Source organism: Hydra vulgaris, chromosome 02 (assembly GCF_038396675.1).
Source record: "Hydra vulgaris chromosome 02, alternate assembly HydraT2T_AEP".
NCBI lineage: Eukaryota > Metazoa > Cnidaria > Hydrozoa > Anthoathecata > Hydridae > Hydra > Hydra vulgaris.
Genome location: NC_088921.1, coordinates 18,082,444 through 18,106,647, shown reverse-complemented (window position 1 = coordinate 18,106,647; position 24,204 = coordinate 18,082,444). Strand labels below are relative to the sequence as shown.

General features: G+C 28.8%; 1 long non-coding RNA gene across 1 annotated transcript in view; it reads right to left on the bottom strand.

Moving 5' to 3' along the window:
- The window catches only part of LOC136076795 (uncharacterized), a 29,597-nt gene extending 5,804 nt beyond the window's left edge, over positions 1-23,793 (bottom strand). Inside the window, exons 1-3 of the long non-coding RNA XR_010636583.1 lie at positions 23,440-23,793; positions 21,594-21,654; positions 12,457-12,504 (exon numbers count right to left, since the gene is read on the bottom strand). This is a non-coding gene — a long non-coding RNA (uncharacterized LOC136076795). The remainder of the gene's footprint in view (positions 1-12,456; positions 12,505-21,593; positions 21,655-23,439) is intronic.
- Between the last annotated feature and the right edge of the window lie 411 nt (positions 23,794-24,204).

The following is a 24,204-nucleotide window of genomic DNA, read 5'->3' as shown; positions in this document are numbered from 1 at the left end:
GGAGAAACTGAGCACTAACTAGGATCAGAAACAAGACATAAGTCAAATAGAAAAGGTAAATGATTTGAATTTTTTTGGATAGCGATTAGAAAGTTAAGATTTGTGTTAGAGATTAAGAAAGGCAAAAGTTGTGGGCATTAATGCCTGCATAATCACTGACACTAGAGCCAAGACTTTAACGTAACGCATTTCTAAGTAACTCAACTCATCAAATATATTTTGCATCGTTAGAAGTTATATTGCGTCACTCGCGTCTTTTCAAGTACCGCATTGTAATTAAAGTTATTTTATTAATGCGTTAAAAATCATACAAACAGTTTGTTTTTTTCTCACTATAACAAAAGTTACAAATAAAATATAAGTTCAAATAAAACAAATAAAATGTTCACTATAACAAATCTAAGTTCTCATTTTTATAATTTTTTTCAAATATGAACTAAATTTTCTTTTGAAAAAAAATTTTTTTTATGAAACGTAAATAATGTTTGTTTGTTTTCTTATGATTTTACAGTTGTTTTTTGGTTATTTTATTAACTGTTAATAAATTTTTTCTTATTTAATTTGTGATCTCATTTTAATAATGTTTTTAAACAAGAAAGAGTTTTTTTGTTGTTGTTTATAAGTTACCGATAACATATTCGTGATCATAATATATTTTCATAAATTAAACGAAAGTCATTAAAACTTTACTTTATTTAATTAACAATAAACAAAAAATCTTATTAATAAAATATTTACATCAAAATAAATCGTGTATTTTTTAAACTATTATGACTAAAATTAAATTTTATATTTGATAGAATATTATATATTTAATTCCTTAAGATAAAACTTAAAACACTTAATTTTTTTTTACTAATTTTTAGCAACAACAAAAAAATTATTTAACAAACTGTTTCTTTAACAAAAAATCTATAAGTTATATATAAAAATATCTATCAATTGCGGTTGAATGCTTTTACTTTTAAATGACTTTATTTCTTCTGAATAAACCTCACGTTAACGACAATCAAAAGGTAATTTAAATATTCTAAAAGATATAAGTTTTTGCGTAGCGCAAAACTGCTGAACGCGTAGGCAAATCGCCTCTTCGCAAGTAAAATGCGAGCTGCGTAACGCTTCTTAACAAGGCCTGATGTTCCTAGAGTTTGGAGAGCAAGCAATTGTGTTGGGTACTTTTTCAAGAGGTGGTTACAAGGAGCTGTGTGAGTTAGCGGTATTTTACCTAGGTGGAGAAGTTCCTAACTTCTCTCTTCACCAACCAAGAGCCTTCCATGAAGCAAGATTCATGGCAGTGCATTGTATCTTTTTAAACTCAGAATGACTTCAAAGATATCTAAAGTCATGAATGAAGAAGAGAAAACCATGGTGGAAACTGCTTCTTTCTTTGTTGCAACTTACTTTACTCCAAGGTTTTTGAAAACATATCTTACTAACAATACTCTAAACAATGATCTTAATTCTTTTAAAGAAGTGTTTCATATTAAAGAGCAATATCCAGAGCTGGGAGCATGCTCTACAAAAAAGTATGCCAAGACACACATGGTATTTTACTGAGGAGCTGGTTTTATTGGCTCTTGCTGATGCCAATTTAGACTATGAAGTAAAGGTAAAGATGTTGAATATACTGTTGGAGTTTGATGTGCCAAAAAAGTTCAAGGTCGGCAAACCCTAACTTCCAACATTACAAGAATCAACTGAGCTGTTTGATCTTGTTGAGTTCTATTGAAGGTTACAGACATAGACACCACTTAAGTGGAGAGTTGGGTTAAGGACCAAAACACCCCTAGTCTTTAAAGTTTCATATCATTTGCGAAAAACAGTATGTGCATCAATGATTGTGATGATGATGATGGCCATGACTAGGGAAGGAAGCCAGGTGGGTGTGTATGCACCTGACCTGTCCAGTGGCAATGACCATAAACAGAAAACAAATTAAATTTACCTTGATGAAGTTTTTTTTCAAGTCTAAAGACACTAATGCATAAATGGTAAATTGAATATATTGTATTATGCATATTTTCACATGTCCAAAACTATACTTAGGTAAAAATGTAAATTTTTACATAGATAAGATTATGTGCAAAGCTATTAGCAATATTAAAACAATTTTTAAAAACATATAAGTCTAAATGTTTAAATGGAAAATTTAATTTTGGAAAACTTTATGCAAATATTATTTAATTTTCAAAACAAAAGCCAGGCTTCTTATATATTGAACATGACTTGAACTATATGAAAATGACATTAGAAAATATTTTGGCAAAAAATAATTTAGTTATTTACCATACATACATAGTTTATAATCACTTAGCACATATACAATAAGTGGGATTTTCTTAAATTTAATAAAACATTTTAATAAAACTTAAATTTCATCTAAACACGTTTTGAAGTTTTAAAGTGGTGATTGTGTAAAAACTATAACTCCATGCTATGTTTTTTAATTTTAAAATTACAAACATCCTCAAACTTAGGAAAACAAGTTCACTGTCTGAATCAGGGTTCCCACCAGATAAAAAAATTGAAATTTCAGGACTTTCCAGGACACTTCTTTTCTTTTTCCAGGACATTAGCTTCATTATTTCCAGGACTTTTCCAGGATTTACAAAAAAAGTTATTAACTCCAGGACTTTTCAGGACTTTAATATCTATTTTATAGATAGCCCAAAATAACACAAAACACCCTACTAAATGTAAATTAATATAGAAAACAAATTTAAATTAAAGAAAAACATCACAACTACATAAATATAGCTACATCACTACAGCTTCATAACTAAATGTAAATTTAAAAAATATTTGACAAGGAGTCAGATCAATTAAAGAGTTAATTAAAAATCAATTAAAGAGTCACTTAAAGATCAATTAAAGAGTCAATTAAAGTCAGATCAGATTATTCTGCTACTGGTAACATGTAACCCAGTACAATCTGCTTCATGTCCTGCTGCCTTTTAGGATACACCTTTTTAGGCAAATGCAAGGAGTTGCCAACTCCGATTGAAAACACCCCCTGCCTTGGGGCTCTTGGTTGAGTAAAGGCTAGAGATGGTGTCTCGATAAAAATACTCATCTTGGGCAGATGTTAAATGCACCCGGCTACTGCCTTGTAGAAGGCCTTCTAGGCAAAGACTTAATGGATAAACAGAGTCTATCTGTTGACCAGCCTCGCACCCTTTCTTCATCTATTAGGCTGGCGCAGATGTATTTTTAATACATTGTTTCCAGTTTAAGATGTTGAATGCTGGATCTTCTTGATTCAATGCATGGGTTATGCTTGTGTCTCTGTTTTTATGACTAGGCAACTCATTCTATTATCTCCTAATGAGGGTACAGCTCTTAAACTCAGTTTTATGGTTCTGAGGCCAGCTGGTAGTCAGGTTTCCCGAACTCTGTGGTAGCTCTCAGTAGAGGCTGATTCAATCAACAGCTGAAAAATATCAAAGTATTAACAGTGCCATGTTACGCATGGATGGTGTCCCTGTTTGTACTTTTGGTGTGCATTGCGGAGGCCACATTTGGAGCCCTTTGTTACGGCTTAGGGTTTATTAGTAGTAATGAGGCAATTGCTTGGGCTATAAAACGGTAATCTGAGCACTATCTATGCTTTGAGTCAAGTTCTTCAATCTAATTTAAAAATGAATAAAGTACCAAAAACTATAAAACACAAAAAACCATCATCATCACCAAGTTCTCTAAACCTATCATTCACTAATATTCGTGGTCTTCGAAGTAACTTTTCTTCTGTTGAGTCTTATCTCTTGCAAAGTTCACCAGACCTACTTGCTCTTTGTGAGACTAATTTGAGTTCGGCTGTCTCATCTTGTGATCTTTGTGTTGATGGTTATCATCCTCTAATTCTTAAAGACTCCAATAGTCACATGCTTGGCCTGGGCATTTACATTCGTAAGAATTCACCCATTTGTTGTGAAACTAGGTTTGAATCCACAGACTATTCTTTTATGTGCTTTCGCTTAGCACCACTTCACTCTATTGCCTTTCTCTTTGTTCTATATCGCTCTCCTTCATCTCAAGACAGCACTCTTTTTTATGTTATTTCTGATCATATTGACCAAGCCCCCTCTCTTTATCCATCAGCTAATATAGTTGTTGTCGGTGACTTTAATGCTCACCACTCTGAATGGCTTGGCCCTAGTGTCAGTGACTCTGCAGGAATAAAAGCCCACAACTTTTGCATTTCACAATCCCTAACTCAAACAGTCAACTTTCCAAAGCGCAATCCTGACAACCCGAATCATCGACCTTCTCTACTCGACTTATGTCTTGTTACTGATCCTAGTCAGTGCTCAGTTTCTCCACATTCACACTTAGGTGCTTCTGATCACAGTTTGATCCCTCTAAAACTAATATCTCATTCTTCTTCATCACCTGAATCCCCCTATTATCGAACCTCTTACAACAACAGTAAAGCTGACTGGGATTCTTTCCGTGATTTTCTTTGTGATGGCACTTATGTAGAAATCTTTTGTCTTCCTGTGGACAAATGTGCTTCTTACATAACTTATCGTGGATTCAAGTTAGCATGGAATCTTTTATTCCCTCTCGACGATTCCAGGTCAAGCCTCACTCTCATCCATGGTTTTCCTCATACTGTGCTGCTGCGATTGCCAATCGAAACCGTTACTTCCATATTTATCAGCAAAACAATTCTCCAGAAAACAGACGCCTGTTTATTACTGTTAGAAACAATTGTAAAAAGGTTTTGTAAAACGCCAAAACCCGCTATTCTCAGGTCATGAAATCTCGTATCTCATCTCAAAAATTAGGCTCTCGTGACTTCTGGAGAACATTTAATAATATCAATAATAAGGGCAAATCTATAATTCCACCTCTCTTGTATGGTCAGACTTTGTCACCTCACCTAAAGACAAAGCCGAATTGTTTGCTGAAAACTTTTCATCAATATCATCTCTTGATTCCACTAGTTGCGTTCTACCTGATATTGCCAAAAAACAGGTTGATCCATTGCCTGAAATACATATCACTCCAGCATCTGCATCTAAAATGATTTCCTGCTTAGACTCTTCTACAGCTTGTGGCCCGGACAACATACCTGTTATTGTCTTGCAGAAGTGTTCTCCGGAGCTGTCATCTATACTCTCAAAACTATTCAACAAGTGCTTATCAGAGTGTTGTTTTCTAGCCTGCTGGAAAGCCGCATCTGTTATCCCTATCTTCAAAAATTCTGGAGAGCGACCTGATTCGTCTAACTATCGTCCCATAAGTCTTCTTCTATCATAAGCACGGTTTTTGAATCTTTAATTAACAAACACTTAATTTTTCATCTTGAATCTAATAACTTACTTTCTTACCATCAATATGGATTTCGATCTTCTCGTTCTACAGCTGATTTGCTAACAGTAATAACTGACAGGTTTTATCGTGCATTAGATGAAGGTGGAGACGTTAAGGCCATCGCTCTTGACATTTCAAAAGCTTTTGATAAAGTTTGGCATGCTGGTCTTCTCTGTAAGCTTTCTTCTTATGGTGTATCCGGCAACATCTTTAAGATCATTGAATCCTTCCTTTCCAATCGTAGCATAAAAGTTGTCCTCGATGGACAACACTCTTCTTCTTATTCTGTAACTTCAGGGGTTCCTCAAGGTTCTATCCTTAGCCCTATACTCTTTATTTACATTAACTTTATTTAAATTAATTATACCCTATTTACATTAACGATCTTCCAGATATTCTCACATCTAAGGTGGCATTGTTTGCTGATGATACTACCATTTATTATTGTCGTGATAAGAAACCAACACCCTCTGATTGCTTGGAAGGGGCATTTGAGCTTGAAATGGATCTCACTTCTGCTACAGCATGGGGCTCACAGTGACTGGTGAACTTTAATTCAGATAAAACTTAATTTTTTTCGGCCAATCGTTATCGCAATAATTTAGATCTTCCTATATTTATGAACAGTGATGTACTCGATGAGTCACCTACTCTTCATCTTCTAGGATTAACTCTTACTTCCGATCTTTCTTGGAAACCATATATCAAATCAGTTGCAAAATTAGCATCTGCTAAGGTTGCATCTCTTTATCGAGCTCGTCACTTTCTTACTTTGGATTCTATTCTCTATCTCTATAAATCTCAAATCCGGCTTTGTATGGAATACTGTTGCTATATCTGGGGCGGATCTTCTAATGATGCCCTTTCTCTTTTAAACAAGGTGCAAAAACGCATTGTAAACATAGTCAGACCTGCTCTTGCAGCCAACCTCCAATCATTATTACATCGTCGTAATGTTGCTTCTCTTTCTTTTTTCTACCAATACTATAATGGGCACTGCTCTAAAAAGCTAGCGTCTCTTGTGCCATCTACTAAAATTAATTCTCGTGTTACTCGTCATTCAATTAAGTGTCATCCTTTTTTTGTGACTGTTCCTAAGTGCTCTAAAAACGCTTATTCATCCAGTTTTTTTTCCTCGAACATCAGTTCTTTGGAATTCGCTTCCTTCATCTTGCTTTCCTGATTCATATAATTTGCAATCTTTTAAGTCGTCCGTCAATCGTTATCTTGCTCTACAATCTTCATCTTTTCTCTTTCAGTAACTTCCAACTTTAATTAGTGGCTGCTTGTAGCTTTGTTGGAAGCAAAGATGTTTAAAAAAAAAAAAAGGAACTATTTTTTATTTGAAAGGAAATTTTTTAACGTAACCAATTTCAAAAACATCAGAATCATTTTAAAAACTCATAATATAAATACCACTTTAGCGAAACAACAAAACAAAAACCAAAATATAACTCAATAACTATGTGTACAAAAATATGATTTTAAAATTAAGCAGCGAATTTATAATTTTCGTGAATCAACTTTTTCTATAATGTACAAATCCTAGATTTCCTTTTATTTTTCTCTCCAGAGTTTCTTTTTTCATTTGATTTTTTTAAAAGAACAAAACTACTTTGCTTTTGTGAATTTATGGTTAGCATATCAGACTGTCTATCAAAGTAGTTATTTCACTTTGCAAGATTTCTGCATTTTGCTCTAACAAAAATATATAGATATTGGTAATCTTTATAATATTAATTATAGTATCAACTTTATATACTAATAGTATACTAATGACTTACTTAATACTGATAAAAAAAACCTAATCACACACAATGTTAGTCCATATTAATATATTAGTATATACTAATGACTTACTTTAAAATAAATAATAATGTTTTTATAAAACGCGAGTTAAAATCACTACAATTTTTATACTAATAAATAGTAAATTACTAAGTAATATAATAAGGATTAAAAATGCTTAAAAGTGTCTAAAATAAATAGGAAATAATAGTTTTGCTTGATAGAATTACTACAAAAAAATGCAACTAGAAAAATAGTTAGAAACCGCATCTTAATTACTTGTTCACTAAATAGATAATTAGAAAGTGGCTTGAACCAACAACATTTATCTTGGTTTAGGCCATTAGTTTTATATATATTATTTTTAAAATACATTTAATATTGTATGTTTATAAGAAAAATCAAAATGATGTATCACTTGATTATTTTTTTTTTAAAAGACTATTTTAAATCAAACTTGGAGAATGGCAATTTTTTCTTTACACCACGGCAACCATTTGACCACAGCAGTTTTGATATTTTGACAATTGAAATTATAAAAAAAATTGTTACGTTATAAATAACTTTTAATTGATGATCTTTTCTAAAGTTTTTATTTTACACAAAGGCTTTAAATAAAATAAAAAAGTAATTATAGTGATTGTTTAAAAAAAACCTGTTTTGTGTAAATTAACAAATAATGTATAAATATTAAAGTTTTTTTTTTTTAATGATAAATTTAAATATAATAATTTGTTTGAAACTATTTTTCGATGCCTTTTTAAAAATCTGTTGAAAGATAATTTTTTAAGTTACTTTAAATTATGAATAAGTTAAATTATTGTAATTGAATATATTAATAGCAGCGAATAAAAGTCATTTGAAAATCATTTTTCAAATTTATTCAAGGCGAAATCCGTTTTGAAAAACTTTTGCTATTAATATATTCAATTACTATATTGTAATTGAATATATTAATAGCAGCGAATAAGAGTCATTTGGAAAACATTTTCAAATTTATTCAAGGCGAAATCCGTTTTGAAAAACTAGCCTCAACTTTGGCTAAAATTTTCAATTCACATAAGGAATTATTTGATATTATGTTTTAAATACATTTAATCAATTAAAAACATAAATTGGTTTCTTTCCTATGCTACTACAAATATGATGAGAGTTCTTAGACCGGCACCACTTTGCTGCTTCATTATTTGCACAACTAACATCAGAGTAGCTTTTTCCGGCGATCTTATTAATTAGATTATGGTATTCACAATATTATAAGGTTTCTCTTGAATATTGGAAAATAAAGCAGGGATTAATAGAAGTAAAAAATATGGTTGCTAAGTATTATATACTACATACTGTGTCTATTTCTGAGAAAAGAGTAAAACAAATGATACAAGATTAGATTGCCAAAAAAGGTATGCCTGATCAGTTTGAAGAGATAGCTGTGCCAGTAATAGAAGTTCCTGAGATAAAAAGGGGAAAACAGGTAATTACTGAGAAAAGTTTATGTCTGGTTATATTCTGATCAAAATAAAAATGACTGGTGAGTGGGGGTCCCTAAGATAACTGGCTTTATGGGTACTAAAACCAGACCGAATCCTATGAGTGATGAAGAAGTAAGCAGAATATTTAAACAACTAGAATCTGAGACTAAAAACGCCAGTACATCAAGTTTATGTTGGAGATAAAATACAAGTAGTAGATGGTCCTATTGATACTTTTTCAAGTATTGTAGAGGAAGTGGATATTGAAGGTCAAAAACTTAAAATCTCTGTTTCTATTTTTGGTAAAGCAACCACTATTGAGCTTAATTTTAACCAGGTAAAGAAAAGTCAGTAAAAGTTGGTTGTGTTTTATTTAAAGAGATTTGTGTATAATAACTTAAACAACAACTTGATTAAGTTTAAGGTAACAGTGTTATATTTATTTTTCCTTCTAAATCAATACCATGATTTTAGAAAATCATGGTATTGATTTAGAAGGAAAAAGAATTATACCTCTAAAGGGTCTGCTCACTAAGCCTACTGTTAATCGATATTTAAAGAGGTTGGGTCTTATTTCAAAAAACTTTTTATGTGAGCCTGCAGTAGTAAGATTTCAAGCAAAATATAGCAATGAATGCTGTCAACTTGATTTTTTTCCGTCAGAACTGAAATACTTACCAGTTGATAATCACAAAGATAGAAATAAATCATTATGTGCGACCGTGGTGCAGTGGTTAGAGTGCTTGCTTTAGAAGCAGGAGATCCAGGTTCGAAACAAACTCTAAACATATATTTGCGTGATGGTCAGGAAGGAGGCATTAACTACCTAGTTAAATGCACTTCCACGGTGCTCTGTGACAAGACCATAGACCTAAGGTCTATTCAAAAATTTAAACAGTAAAAAGTAACTTTTTTTAAACAGTTTTTATTTTGCCATTTATTGGGAAAAATAAATGTTTATGACAATTTAAAAATAATATATATATAACACTTTACACTTTACAGTAATTTAAATAAAATTTGTTCATTCATTAATCAATCATTAGAAGTAATTTGCGTTTTGCATAACTTCAATAAAATGTTTCTTTTAATAAATTAATTGAAAGATAAACTTTTAAGAAATTTATTTTTAACGCAATTAAAACGTAACTAAAAGTTATTTTTGCTTTGAGTTTGAACTTTATTTTTGCCCTTAAATATTTTCTTTTTTGTAAGGAATTGTTTTCTTTTTTTTCTTTTTAAATTTTCTTTCTTGATTAAGTTAAGCTAGCATTTCTTTTTTCAGCACATTTCTAAAACATTTAAAAATCATCTCAACAATTAGTCATGGTCAAGTTGTCAAAAAATAAAATCGTTTGAGTGGTCAGCAATAGCGCTCAATCGCACGCCATTCCTGTCCAAGCCTGACATATGATATCTATATCACATAATATCACATATGATATATAAAAATAACAATCATAATATATACATGATATATTATATATAATTCATACAAAATGAATCATATATCATATATCATGTATACAGTATCTGACAAAACATGGTGGACAAACTCAAATTTAGAACAAAAGTTAATCAAAAACTAAAAAGAACTAGTAAAACAATTGTACATATTAATTTTTAAATAGTTTATTATGTTCTTAACAAAATTTAAAACAAAATTTGAATCATACTAAGAATCACAAAAAAAATTTATAACACATTTTTTTCAACAAACTACATTTTTCCTTGGACAAAACAAGGTGGACAAATCAAAACGAAGCTTTTTTTATAAGATTTCATTGTCTTTATTCAATTTACCGCATTCTTTTGTTTTCACTTTTATCCTAACATTACTCTAAAATAATAAAATAGATTTTGGAACGTCTGGCCAATTATTTTTTCAATTAAACTAAAAATAGATTTAACTCGTGATATATGGAGTAAATTGCAACTTAAAATGGCTTACGACAAATTAGGAAGTGTTTTACGTGAAAATATTATTAATGATTTTAAAAGCGGAAAACGTCAAGCTGAAATTTGTAGAAAATATAATATAGCTAAATCGACTGTAAGCAAAACTGTCAAATCATTTGGATCTCGTGACTGCTATAAAACAAACCATCGGGGCGGACGCCCAAGAAAAACAACACAAAGACTAGATCGAATAATTGTTAAAGAGCTCGAAAAAGATCCATTTTTGTCATCCACAAAATTAACCAAAAAACTTGAACTACAAATCTCTAATCGCACTGTGCGACGAAGAGCTAACGAAGCAAAATTGTTTTCTCGAATGCCTGCCAAGAAACCGCTAACTTCCTTTAAAAATAGAAAGCTAAGACTTGCGTTTTGCCAAAGCACACCAAAATTGGACTGTAGACCAGTGGAAAAACATACTTTTTAGTGATGAATCAAAATATAACCTTTTTGGAAGCGACGGCAAGAAGCGAGTCTGGAGACCAAAGAACACCAGATTCAATACTAAATATACCAAGAAGAGTGTTAAGCATGGAACGTCTGCTATAGTTTGGGGTTGTTTCTCAACACTAGGAACTGGTCCTATTCACAAAATTAATGGAATTATGGACCGCTTTGTTTACAAAGATATAATGGAAGATGTTATGTTACCACATGCTGAATGAAAGATGCCCCTAAAATGGATTTTTCAACAGGATAATGATCCCAAACATACGTCAAAAGTTGTAAAACAATGGTTCAAGGACAAGAACATCACCATAATGGAGTGGCCTGCACAAAGCCCTGACTTGAATCCCATAGAAAATTTGTGGGAAATAATTGACAATAAGATTGAGCGTGCAAATGTGAAGACCAGTGAGGAATTATTTGAACAAATCGAGAAGGCCTGGCGAGAAATTGATATGAGAATTGTTGGCTCATTAATTGCTTCTATGCCCCGAAGAATGAAAGAAGTAATTAAAAGTAAAGGAGGTCCTACCAAATATTAAGTTAACTTTTGAAGTTTTTAGAAAAATAATAAGTTAACTTTTGAATTTTTTTGAATTTTCAGTCGATTTTTTGAATGTCCACCTTGTTTTGTCCAAAGAAAAATGTAGTTTGTTAGGGAAAATGTGTTTTAAAACTTTTTTAGTGATTTTTAGTATGATTCAAAACTTTTAAGTTTTGTTAACAACATAATAAACTACATAAAAAATAATATGTTCAATTGTTTTACTAGTTTTTTTTAGTTTTTGATCAACTTTTGTTCTAAATTTGAGTTTGTCCACCATGTTTTGTCCGATACTGTATATAAAATAACAAAACAAAATAACAAACATAATATATACATGATGTATATGATTATAACAAGTTTGTTTTAATCATATATCATACATGATAATTGATAATAACAAACTTTTGTTATTCAAATTTTTTTAAAGAAACCAATAACATTGTATTAAAAGATTTGTAAAAATGATAAAACATAAAACCTAACAAAGCCAATATGTAAAAATGCATTTATTATGAAAAAAAGAAATTGTTTTTTTAATGAAACCAAATTTTAATGAAACTAACATAAATATAGATACATAATGAAAAAAGGTAAACTTGAAGTTTTAAAGTGCACTTCTATTTAAAAGAACATGAATAAAAGTACCCCTAATCATTAATCTAAATCCTTTAAAAGATTGAGGTATTCATGGTTTATCTTTATTTAAAAGAACAAGAAAAAAATTATAAATTTGATGTATTTTATTTTACAGTGTAATAAAAGTCATAATAACAATGAATAATCACTGAAATAAATCTGACACCATTTTTTACTTTACTTTTTAAACAAAAAAGGCTTTTGACTGAATCTGAACTGAATCTGAACTTTTAACAATTATTTTGGAAATTTGTTAATGTTAAGTTTTTTAAATAAAATAAACACTACAATTACCTTTGTTGACAGAAAATATAGTCAAACTTTCTGGTAAAATTGGAATTTCTAAATGAAAAATTTAAGTAATTACGTAACAAATAAAAACTTTCACAAAGTAAAAAACATTTAAAAAATGGAGACTGTTAGTGGTGCTTATGGGATCCATCTAAAATGCTAAGGTCAAATTTTAGATAAAGAAGCCATTAAAAGAAAAGGAAGGTATCAACAAAAAACGTCTTTAAGATTTTTTAAAGTTACTAAAGATCATTCTCTCATAGAACCTTCAGAGTCCACAAGAGAACAATCTAAGGCACAAAACTTAGCCAGCAGACTTTAAGAAAAAAAAATCATTTTTGTAAGAAAAAAACACAAAACTTTTAAAGAAGAGCAATGATAATACAATGAATCCTTAGTTTAAATTTAAATTGTTTGAACACAAATGAAGCTTTGTAATTTTCTTTTAAGTATTTTAGGCGGTACAAAATGGCTAACAAAGTTGTTCAACAAATAAATACTTTGTTAAAACTTGTTTCCTTTAAACCTCCCTTATAATTTTGAAAAAAAAATTCAAAATAAACAGACAAAAATAATTTCATTTACACATTTAAATGATTTCCTAATAACTTGTATTGGTCATAATTTGTTTGTTAACTTGTTTCAAACACGAACATCTTAAATGATTTCAAACATGAATGAACATCTTATGGCCAACTGCTGATTACTTAAGTGCAATTTGCATTTCTCTCATAGAGAACATTTCTCAATCTAACTCTGCACACACATAGTAAATATCATTTAAGAAAAGGTTTTTTGATTGTCGCACATTTGGTAGTAAATATTATGAGAATTTTAAATATTAACTTTGATTTTGGCCTGGTCATGTATGGCTGTTGTGTTTCAACAAATATAACTCTTTTTTTTTTTATATTAGTTCAGTGTCTTTTTCAAAGATTTGGTCTTCATTATTTGTCAATTCTTTTTCAAAAAATTCATATTCGAATTCACTTTACACTATTTTTTTAAATGAAATTTTAAGATATCAAGGACCTTTTTAAAAAAATTGATAAATTTGCCACTTTGGAAACTATGAGAACCAAAAAAACATTTTTATTAGTATGAGAATTTATTTGTAAAATATAAAAGCCTTCTCAAGCAGAGTAAAACAAACTTTTAAGTAATTAAAACTTATTTTGACAATATGCAACTTTTTCTATTTTTATTTCTTTTATTTTTATTTAAACTCAAATTGTACGATGATTGTATATGTAAGTGTGTATGCATGCGTGGGTATATGTATAGGTTTGTGTATATATGTGTGTGTAAGTGTATATTTAAACAACTTTAAAAAGTATTCTACACAATAGAGTGCTCAATGTTCTTAAAAGAACAGAGCAATTATATTAGTGAATTATATTAATATTGTGTGTAAGTGTATTTATGTCTGTTTATAAGTCTGTGTATATATATATATATATATATATATATATATATATATATATATATATATATGCGGTAGTGGTGTAGTGGTAGAGCACTCACTTCATAAGCGAGAGGTTCCAAGTTCAATCTTCACCATGTCCCTGGCAGTACCGCGCTCAACTTGTTTCTCCATGCAGCGACCTTGTTTGTCAAGGTTTGTGTTTCGGAGTTATAGAGTTAAGAGTAGGTTATACCACAAATATGCCTCTTTGTCTGTAGTAGCCTTCTTGGCCTTGAGGAGGTGAATTAACAAAAAAACAAAAAAAAAAAATATATATATATATATATATATATATATATATATATATATATATATATATATATATATATATATATATATATATATATATATAATTTTTCTCATTTTACACTGAGTTTCATCAATACAGATTCATCAGAAATGCATTTCTGATGAATCTTTATTGATGAAACACAGTGTAAAATGAGAAAAATTTTCGCAAAGTGATTTTCTACTAATAAAATCATTTGTAGCAAAATATACTTAATTTTCTATAGAATATTTGTCTACATTTTTTACATTCTTGCCATTTACCTTTATGCTTTGAGTAGTAATGAGTTGAACAAAGACCATAACTTCTGTGATTTCTATGACAGCTATTTGTAGCAAATGAAAATAAGACATATTTGTCTTCATCATCACATATAAAGTTATCACAACACTCAGTTTTTGTTAAATTTTTTGTTGCTCCACATAAACCGCATTTTTTTTAAATTTTTACCATATTCATGATTTATTATTAATTTCCATAGTTTAAAGTCTCAACACTGAACGTCTGAAATGTTCAAGACTATTGGTTGAGACTATTATCGATTATTTTAATTTTATTTAAACAAATTTCTTAAAACAAGGAAAATCATCAACAAATTTCTTAAAAAACTTATCATCTGATGCGAAACAATTTATAAATGGAAAATAAAATATATAATTAATCAGAGTTATATAAAACAATCAAAAATATAAACAATCAGAGTTGAGCTCATGAAGCTTTTTTGGAAATTTTTTCATTATGTAAAATATTGTGGCAATACAGTAGCGTAATTGTATATACATAAGCAGAAGGTGCAAATTCTATTAAAGAACGTGATTGTGCTCTCGCTTTTATGAATTAAACACTATCTTTAACTATAATAGGTATTACTTCCTTAGCTTCTAACCACCTTAAAAACTTATTGCTATATATATTAAGGTTCTCAAAACTTATGCTTTTTATCCAATCTATTAAATCATCTAGAGGTACAGGAAGCCCTTTATTCTAAGCAACATTCTCTAAGTCAGTAGTGATGAAACCATTAGGACCACATGCAGAATTTGGCAATTGAGATGCCATCACTACCCCTAATAACTGCCTTTTCTATATTACATTCTTTATGGAACTGATTATTATACCAATTTTGAATTTGCTGGTCTTTTTCTGGATCTACTTCATGGGTGAATAAATCTCTAGCTTGATTATTAGAAGTTAATAATGCTGAGACACATAACCAAAAAAATCATGTTGTTGGTTTATTTTAACTCCTTCACACACTTCTGCCTTTATAAGATCTATAATATTATATTTAGAGCTTGGAAAAAGATTGAGCTTTTTAAACAGAGATTTCGTATAGTTTTTTTTACCTTATTGTCTTTAAATTCATTTTGGTAATCTCCTATGCATTCTATTTTTAATTGATCAGTAATGATAGATAAATAATAATTGTTGTTTTTAATATGGCTTTCTAAACATTCCTGTTTTTTAGTTTGAATATAATTTTTATCAAAAGAAATTTCATTTTTGCGTTAGTAGATTTATTTTTGGTAAAAACCCCCGACCTTAGCCGGGAAAGACTTTAGCCCTTGCTATATAAAATTTAAACGAATACTCAAGGTCTGAAGTTTTTTTGACAAACCTTGTCATATATGTTATGCCTCAAAGCTCAAGCTTGCTTGTAGAAGAAAAAACGTAACATATATTACTGGTTACAATAAATCTAGCTAAACAGTATTTTATCATTGCTTTCATGTTGTTTGGATTACTAAATATTGTTATAAAGTACTACAGGGTAACTTAAGGATTAGGGTCAGGCAAATAATTGCTCAAGCAGCAGAGGGGCTTGGGATTTGAATCATCAATGGTGTACTATCATCTAACCATGTACACATTATGGTTGAAATTCCACCTCAATCAATCAATCAATAATTTATTTCTGAATTAAGATTTTACATTCAAGGATGTTTACAAATAGTAAATTTAGTAATATAAAGTAAACACCTGCTAATGTTAATAAAATCTAATTCAAATAAATATAATGCTAATTTTCATAATATATAATAAAAATAATAAACTTTATAACATAAAAATAATGGTGTTAATAATAACTTTATAACATAAAAATAACGGTGTTAATAATACTACTAATAATAATAACAATAATAATAACAATAATAACAATAATAATAATAGTAATAATAATAATAACAATAATAATAATAATGATAATAATAAAAACAATATTAATATTAGTAGTAATAGTTAAAAGTAGTTAATAATAGTAATGTAAATATTTATAAAAATAACAATAAGCAATAGTAATGACAACAAAATATATAATAGAAATTAGAAAAAAAAACAAACAAAAAAAAACAATACTAAGGACGACAAAAATTGATTATAGAATTATAAACATTAACTATATTTTTTTAATAAAAAGTAGAATAAACTAGTTTTAAAGGTTGAGAATGAATTGAGAGCTTTTAGTTCATAAGGAAGGTTGTTCCAAGTTTTAATGCTTTGATATTTTCTAGATTTATGCCCGTATTTATGAGAGCAATGTTTAGAGACAGACAGGTTTAAATTACTATTGGAACGAAGGTGATAACGAGTGTTGGCACTTTTGAAAAAGAAATTGATGAAAGTTAAAGGTAGGTTATTGTGTTGGTGGTTCCAGACAAATTGGCAGTTTAAAAATTGAATATAGTCACATAGTTTTAATACTTTAGAAGTTCCGTAGAGCACATTAGAATTGAATCTAATATTCTGAAAATAAACAATTTTTAAAGCTTTGTTTTGGAGGTGGGATAACCTAATAAGAGCTTGTTGATGGGACTGACCCATACTTTTCATGCATATATAAGATGAGAGCCGAAAATAGCATGGTATATGTTCAAAAATGTCTCAAGATTAACATAATGGCGAACTTTGACCAACATACCATTAGATCTACTTAGTTTCATTGCTAAGTCTTCACAGTGGGATAAAAAGGAAAGATTTGAATCAATTTTTATACCAAGATATTTAATTGAGTTAACAGGTTAAATTTTTTTGCCACTTAATCTAAATTTCATATGTTGATAGATTTTTTCTTTATTTGATTTAAAGATAATAAGTTCAGTTTTATTAAAGTTTAGAAAAATTTTGTTGGAGCAAAGTCACTGAACTAGATTGGCAAGATCATGGTTAATGTGTTTGTTAATTTTTTTTAAGGATTTATTAATTAGCATTAGTTTAGTATCATCAGCAAAGTGGTAAACAGTAGCAAACTTAATGGACATATGAAGATCATTAATATAAAGAAGGAAAAGCAGTGGTCGCAATACTGAACCCTGTGGAACACCATTAGAACATTTTACAAGGGTAGATTTTGAATCATTAATAGAAACAAATTGTGTTCTACTGTTTAAGTATGTAGTAAACCATTTAAGGGGTACGCCTCTGATCCCATAATATTCTAATTTTTTAACAAAATTGAATGATCCACTGTATCAAATGCTTTCTGTAAATCGACAAATACACTGTATGCAAAATATTTATCATCGATTGCTTTTCTAACCAGTTCAGTCATTTCAATGAGAGCATGAGTTGTGGAGTGATTGGCACAAAATCCATACTGATGGGTGTAAAAACATTTAAATTTTTCAAGAAAAGCAGAGAGCCTAATATGCATTGCCTTCTCAAAGAGTTTACCTATACTAGAAAGCAAGGAGATGGGTCGATAATTGGTGAAATCTAGTAAAAAGCCTTTTTTAAATATTGTAATAATTTTGGCAACTTTAAAAATATCTGGGTAAATACCGTTTCCCAGATATCTTTAAAGTTGCCAATGTTAAGAAAAACATTGAGGCTTTGAAATAATGTGTGGGACTAGTTTAAGGAGGAATGTAGGTACGCTATTAGGACCAAGACTTTTTTCAGTTTTGAGTGTGTTTGTAATGAGAACAGATATTTCATTTTCAGTTACAGGATTAATAAAAAACGATTTAGTATCTGGAATGTCAAGAAAGTCAGGAAATACGCGTTTTGGGGGTATGGCTTTGCTAAGTAGTTTGCTATGTATAGTGCTAAAAAAATTGTTAAATATATTAGATACGGCAGTGTGATCAGTGATAAAATTTTCGTTCAATTCAAGTTTAAAAGATGTATTGTGTGTAGAAGGTCTAATATTAATGATTTCTTTTATTCTCTTCTAGGTGTTTTTAACACTGTTCAGATTATTATTAAAATACGTAATAAATTATGTTTTTTTGCTAAGTTTTAATAAATTGGAAATTTTGTTTCTATAAAATTTAAATTTTGTAAACAATTCATTTTTCTTATAAATATTTTTTGATTTTATAAACATTTTATAAAGTTTGTTTTTAACTGAGATAGATTTAAGTATTCCATATGTTATCCAAGGTTTTGATTTTAGTTTAATTTGTTGGTTGGTTAGTATTTTGTAAGGAGCATGTCGGTCTAAGATTCATCAAATGTTTTTAAAATAAAAATCATAGACTTATTAACATCATCATCTTTTTTAATGGAGAGTTCCCAGTTGATATTAGAAATTTCTTCAATAAATAAACTTTTATTAAATTTTTTGAAGCATCGTCTGTAAGTTTTTACTTTTCTGGGGTGTTTGGGTATGCCAGGAATGCAAATAAATTGTGCCATGTGGTCTGAAATTGAAATCGTAAGGTTACCTGAGTATTAATCAGTTGAATGAAAGTTCGTGAATATGTTATCAATCAGCGTTTTTGATGTAGCCGTTATGCGTGATGGTAAAATTATAGAAGGGCTTAGTGAGTAAGAAGTTAAAGAATCAAGATATGTAGAAACAGGGTTAGATTCATTGTGACCTTATAGATCCATATTGAAATCACCCATTAGAAAGATTTTTTTTTTCGTTACTTAACTTTTCAAGTAGAGGAGTTAAGAGGGAAGAAGTAAACTCATGTTGATTCATTAAGGGATGACGATAAATGCAGCCAATTATTATGTTTGATTCACAAGGTTTTTCAATTTCAACAAAAATAGACTCTAAATATTTAGATGAGTAAATCATAAGATCATTGCGAATTACGTAGTTTAAATTTGAGCGAAGTATAAAAGTGCTCCTCCTTTTTTAGCCTCAGTAGGACAATGCTCAATATTAAACCCGTTTATGTATATATCAGTTATATTTGTATTGTTTATATATAAATTAGATTCTGTAATACCTATTGCTAAAGGAAAATTATTAAGAGAGCTGATAAGACTACAGAGTTCATCAATGTGGAATGGTAGAGAAGCGATGTTTAGATGAATATATAGTTCTGAATTGGGAAGCATTGAGATCAATAACGTCATAGTATTTGCAATTAACAGAACTGGGAAATTTATTTAGATCTTTAAAGATCTTTTTATGATTACTTGGAGTCTCAAAAGAGTTTAATGAACTAGTATGTATATTCTTGCATAATAATGTTGACTTGAGCTCCAAGTTGGAAATCGAGCTGAAGGCCATACTCTTAGATAAACAACTATGACAATAAAAATCTGACGAGTCATTTGAAAGTAGATTATAAGAGTACACATCAATATGGATACACTTTGCATGGACCCATGAGTTACACAGATCACATTGGATGGCTCTTTGATGATCAGTTATACTTTTATGACAAGAGTTGCAGAGAGATTTAAATGCCATAATCTTCAGAAAAAATATTTTTATGTACATGCAGTATTAACTAATTAAAGTGACTAAAGTGTAAAATAGAGATTTAAAAAATAAATGCTAAGTAAAAGACTAAATTTAATAATTTAAAACTTGGGTAACCGTTAGCGTGAGTAATCGAAAATAATTTTCAAAACAATATAAAAAAAAAGAAAAAGTACAATGATAGAAAAAAAGTTTCACATTAAAGGTAATTAAAAGCTACCTTTTATAAAATTAAACAATCAAAATACATTAAAATTTGACAAACCATGAACTAATATTAAAAGTAACTATGACAACAATAAATATCGAATATAAAAAAACTAATAATACTGTAATAATATCTATACTATATTAATAATATAAACTAATAACTATATAACTACTGTTAACTGTTACCAATAATAATGCTATCAACAAAGATACTAGAACAATAACAAATAAAAATAAGTAAATAATAAATGAGTTTATAAAAATATAATATTAAAAATAAATGTAATATATTAAATAAATAGGTATCAAACGAGGACTAATAATAAACACAATTAACTATGAATAAATAATATAATGTGAGAAAACAAATAATAATATAATGACTGAAAAATAATAACTAATGAATTATAATTATGATTATAAGTTATATCGTAAAGACAAAAGAAAATTATTTAAAACAAAAAAAAAAGAAATAATAAAAAATAAAAATAAAAATCTTTTAACTCTACTTTTTCTTCTCTCTTTTTTAATTGATTATTAAATTCTTCTTATCTTTTCTTTCATTTTATTTGTTTTCGTTCTTTTGTTTACCTTTTTTTTTATTTAAGTTTATAAAGTGTTCTTTTTTTTTTATAAAAAAAAATTCAAAGTTCTTTTTTATTTTTTATATATATATTTTCTTTTCCTTTTTGAATGCTTTTTGGTGTGTGTGTTTGCTTCAAGTTAATTTATATGATCGTTGATAAGTTATTTGTGCTTATAAAATAAATAATTAATATTTTTATATATAGTTTATTTTTTTCAATATTCTTTATATTTTCCTTTAATTTTCTCTTTTGCCGTTATAAAAACGCATCCGCCATTTGCGAAGACCTGATAATTTCCTCCAACTTTTTTTCCTGACGCTAAAGCGAACAATATGTTATTTTAAATAAATACTTTAACCATAATGGTGGGAAAAACCAATAATAGATGGTCAAAAAGTTAAATTATTTTTAAGTAAACATTGGAGGATCAAATAAAAAATATAGAAACATAAAGTTCAATAAAAAATGGAACTTTGATCAAAAAATCTATTATTAATTTTAAACTTTTTTAATTATAATAGGTTAATTAATATAACAGTTAATATAACTACATAAAATTAGTTCTGAAAGAATATCCTTTGGGTCTTGTTGTCAAAACCGTAGAAAAAGCACATCATTAAAACCATAGTAATAATTACATAAGAAGGTAAATAGGTAACATAAAACAGTTAAAAGTAACTTAGTGTGTTATCCGAAAATAAAATAAAACTTAATAAGTTATAGTATGGATAAAAACTTCTTCAGATATTTTAAAATCCTTGTATATTTTTTCATTTGCAGACAATTTAGTTTTTAAAAAATTTAAAAGTTTTTTAAAAAAATTTTAAAATTCTGATGGAACTGGTCAAACTCAATGTTGTTCAGTAATCAAATTAGTTCCAAGCTAGGGAAGCTACTTTTTTTCTTATAGGAAAAACATTTTACCTTCAAACATTGATTTTCTTCAAAATTATCCATCTGAGGGTCCCAATAAGCTGTGGATGGTCTGGAAAAAAAATTGATAAAAACTTAATAAAGAAAAAAATTTATAAGTCTGTACCTGTTTTTTTTTTTATAGAAGTTATACAATACAAATGTTATATCACAGCAGACAGTGAAAACAATAATAACTAAAAGTACTGCTACAGGAAACTTTGAGAAAGATTTAAGAGGTCGCCAAAATAGCCAAAGAAAAATACCAATTAAATGGGAACAAAATATTATTGATCATATTTCAATGATAGATCAAAAATCATGTATTGGTAAGCCATTTTGTTAATATTAACAAAGGACATTCATCTTGGAAAATTCAACAGGAATTCCCTGAAATTAGAAGGGCATACTGGTGGTGTCATTTTTGGGGCAGAGGATTCTTTATCTCGACAAGTGTTAATGTAACTGAGGATGTAATCAATAACTATATCAATAACCATTCAGACACTCATAAGTCAAATAATATAGGTAATATCTCAGTAGAGTAATCGCGACTTCCAGTCTAGATATCAACCCACCATCTTTTCTTCAGATGGTACAGAAGGAAATGAAGAAAATGAAATTCTTAAAATAAAAAATAAAAAACATTTGCAAATCTGCAATAATGCTGAAAAGTTTAAAAAGAGTACTGTTAAAAGAAAAATGTACAGTTGCTCATGGATCCAGCATAACTGTAAGACAATAGCAATTTATTTTTTGAAATACTTTAGCAGTAGGTGGAGCAGCTTTAAATAACATTGCACTTTCTGAAACATCATATCATAGTGCAAGATAAGCAAACAGAATTGAAGAAGCTAAATAATTGAAGAAACTAAGATTCCACCTGAATTTTTTGGAGGGATTCGCTGTGTAATTTGCTGGTCAAATCCAAAATTGCTAGGTAATTCTAAAATTTCTGATGGAACTGGTCAAACGCAATGTTGTTCAGTAATCAAATTAGTTGATAGTAGCAATTGAAAACATGTTGATGCATTTATTTATGAAACAACAGCTGCAGTCAGTGGAGGATATAATAGAGCTGCAAGAGTTCAGCTGTTTGAATAGTTCAAGACAGAATTTCATACCCTTAACAAGAATATAAAAAAATTTAGAATGTGGGACTATCCTCATGATCAAAATAGTTTTTTATTTCAACAACCACTTGAAATAAAGAAATGGGCAACGGAATGCTTAGTGAGGAAACCTTTTTATGTGAGGACTTTTCTCTTTTTTTCAGTGGCCATATTAAAAGAGGTTTCCGCATTTGGTATGCTGGTTCTGATCATCATGTAAGATTGATGTCAAAAGCCATTTATTAAACAAAAATATTCCTTCTCTTTTATACTTTTGAACTAAATGATGAGGAAGCAAAAAAGGGTAAGTGGATGACCGAGTATATTTGTCTTTTTTACTGGTGCTCCAGCTAATGAACTGCACTTCTTTTATTAAATGGGGAAATTTAAATCAACTGACCTTAAAAGTGCAGAAAACACCATCAATTCTTTCACTTGTTCAACAACTTGTAAGTTATGCAAAAAAGACTATGATGGGTCAGAAACTTATAAACTTACCAAAGGAGTTCATCTAGGTCATATTTAGTCCGGAAAACATTTTGTAAAAAATAAATCTGGAAATTTTCTCTCTCATATGTAATTTAACTTTAAACTTTCAAAAGTTTTAAAAACTATTTATCAAATAGTTTTCAAAACTATTTATTCAAATTTGTGGAATTCTGGAAATTTATTTCCAGAATTCCAGAACTTATTATTATTACAGTATTTTAACCAAAGCACATAAATTAAACATCAAAATAACTTACCAATATATATAGATTAGTAAACCACAAAAGTGAACACTAGTACATAGGTTCAATATTACCAAGGTCAGAAATGCAAAAAAAATAATGTAGACGAATGTGATGCCACAGGTTTGTAACCATATCGTGTAAAGTCTATTTCACATTCTGTTTTAGCAAATAAAATCTATTTGTAAGTAAATTTATCTTTTAGTAAAGTTGTTCAGCATGCTATTAAAAAGTTATTTAAACAACTTAACAAAATATTTAATTAAAAATTAAATAAAAATATGACTTTTTTTTTATATTTTAACATTTATTTTAAGAAATATTTAAAAAAATATTTCAAAACATTTTTTTTAATATACAAAAAAAAAAAAATATTTTGACCTGTTTTTCAGTAATTTCTGATAAAACTTTGGATAACGACAAGAATATAATTGTAGTTTCATCTTCCAAAATATTACCCTAGATAACACATCATTATTATTTGTTTAAACTAAAAGCATGAAAAAGTAGAAAATTTTTTAAGACTATTTATATACTATTTAAAACACTAATACACAGCTTAAAATGAGCAGATATTTCAATTAGTTGATCTCTTACAATCAACCGTTTATTGCCAGTATGTTTATATGCATCGTAGTATGATTAAATAAATATGGTAACTATGCATGTATTATGATTTATATGTTAACTATGCATGTAGTTGTGAATAATTAAATTTCTGCCTTGTGTAGTTCACAAGGCAGAAATTTAATTATTCCAATTGAGTTTTTAATGTAAAGA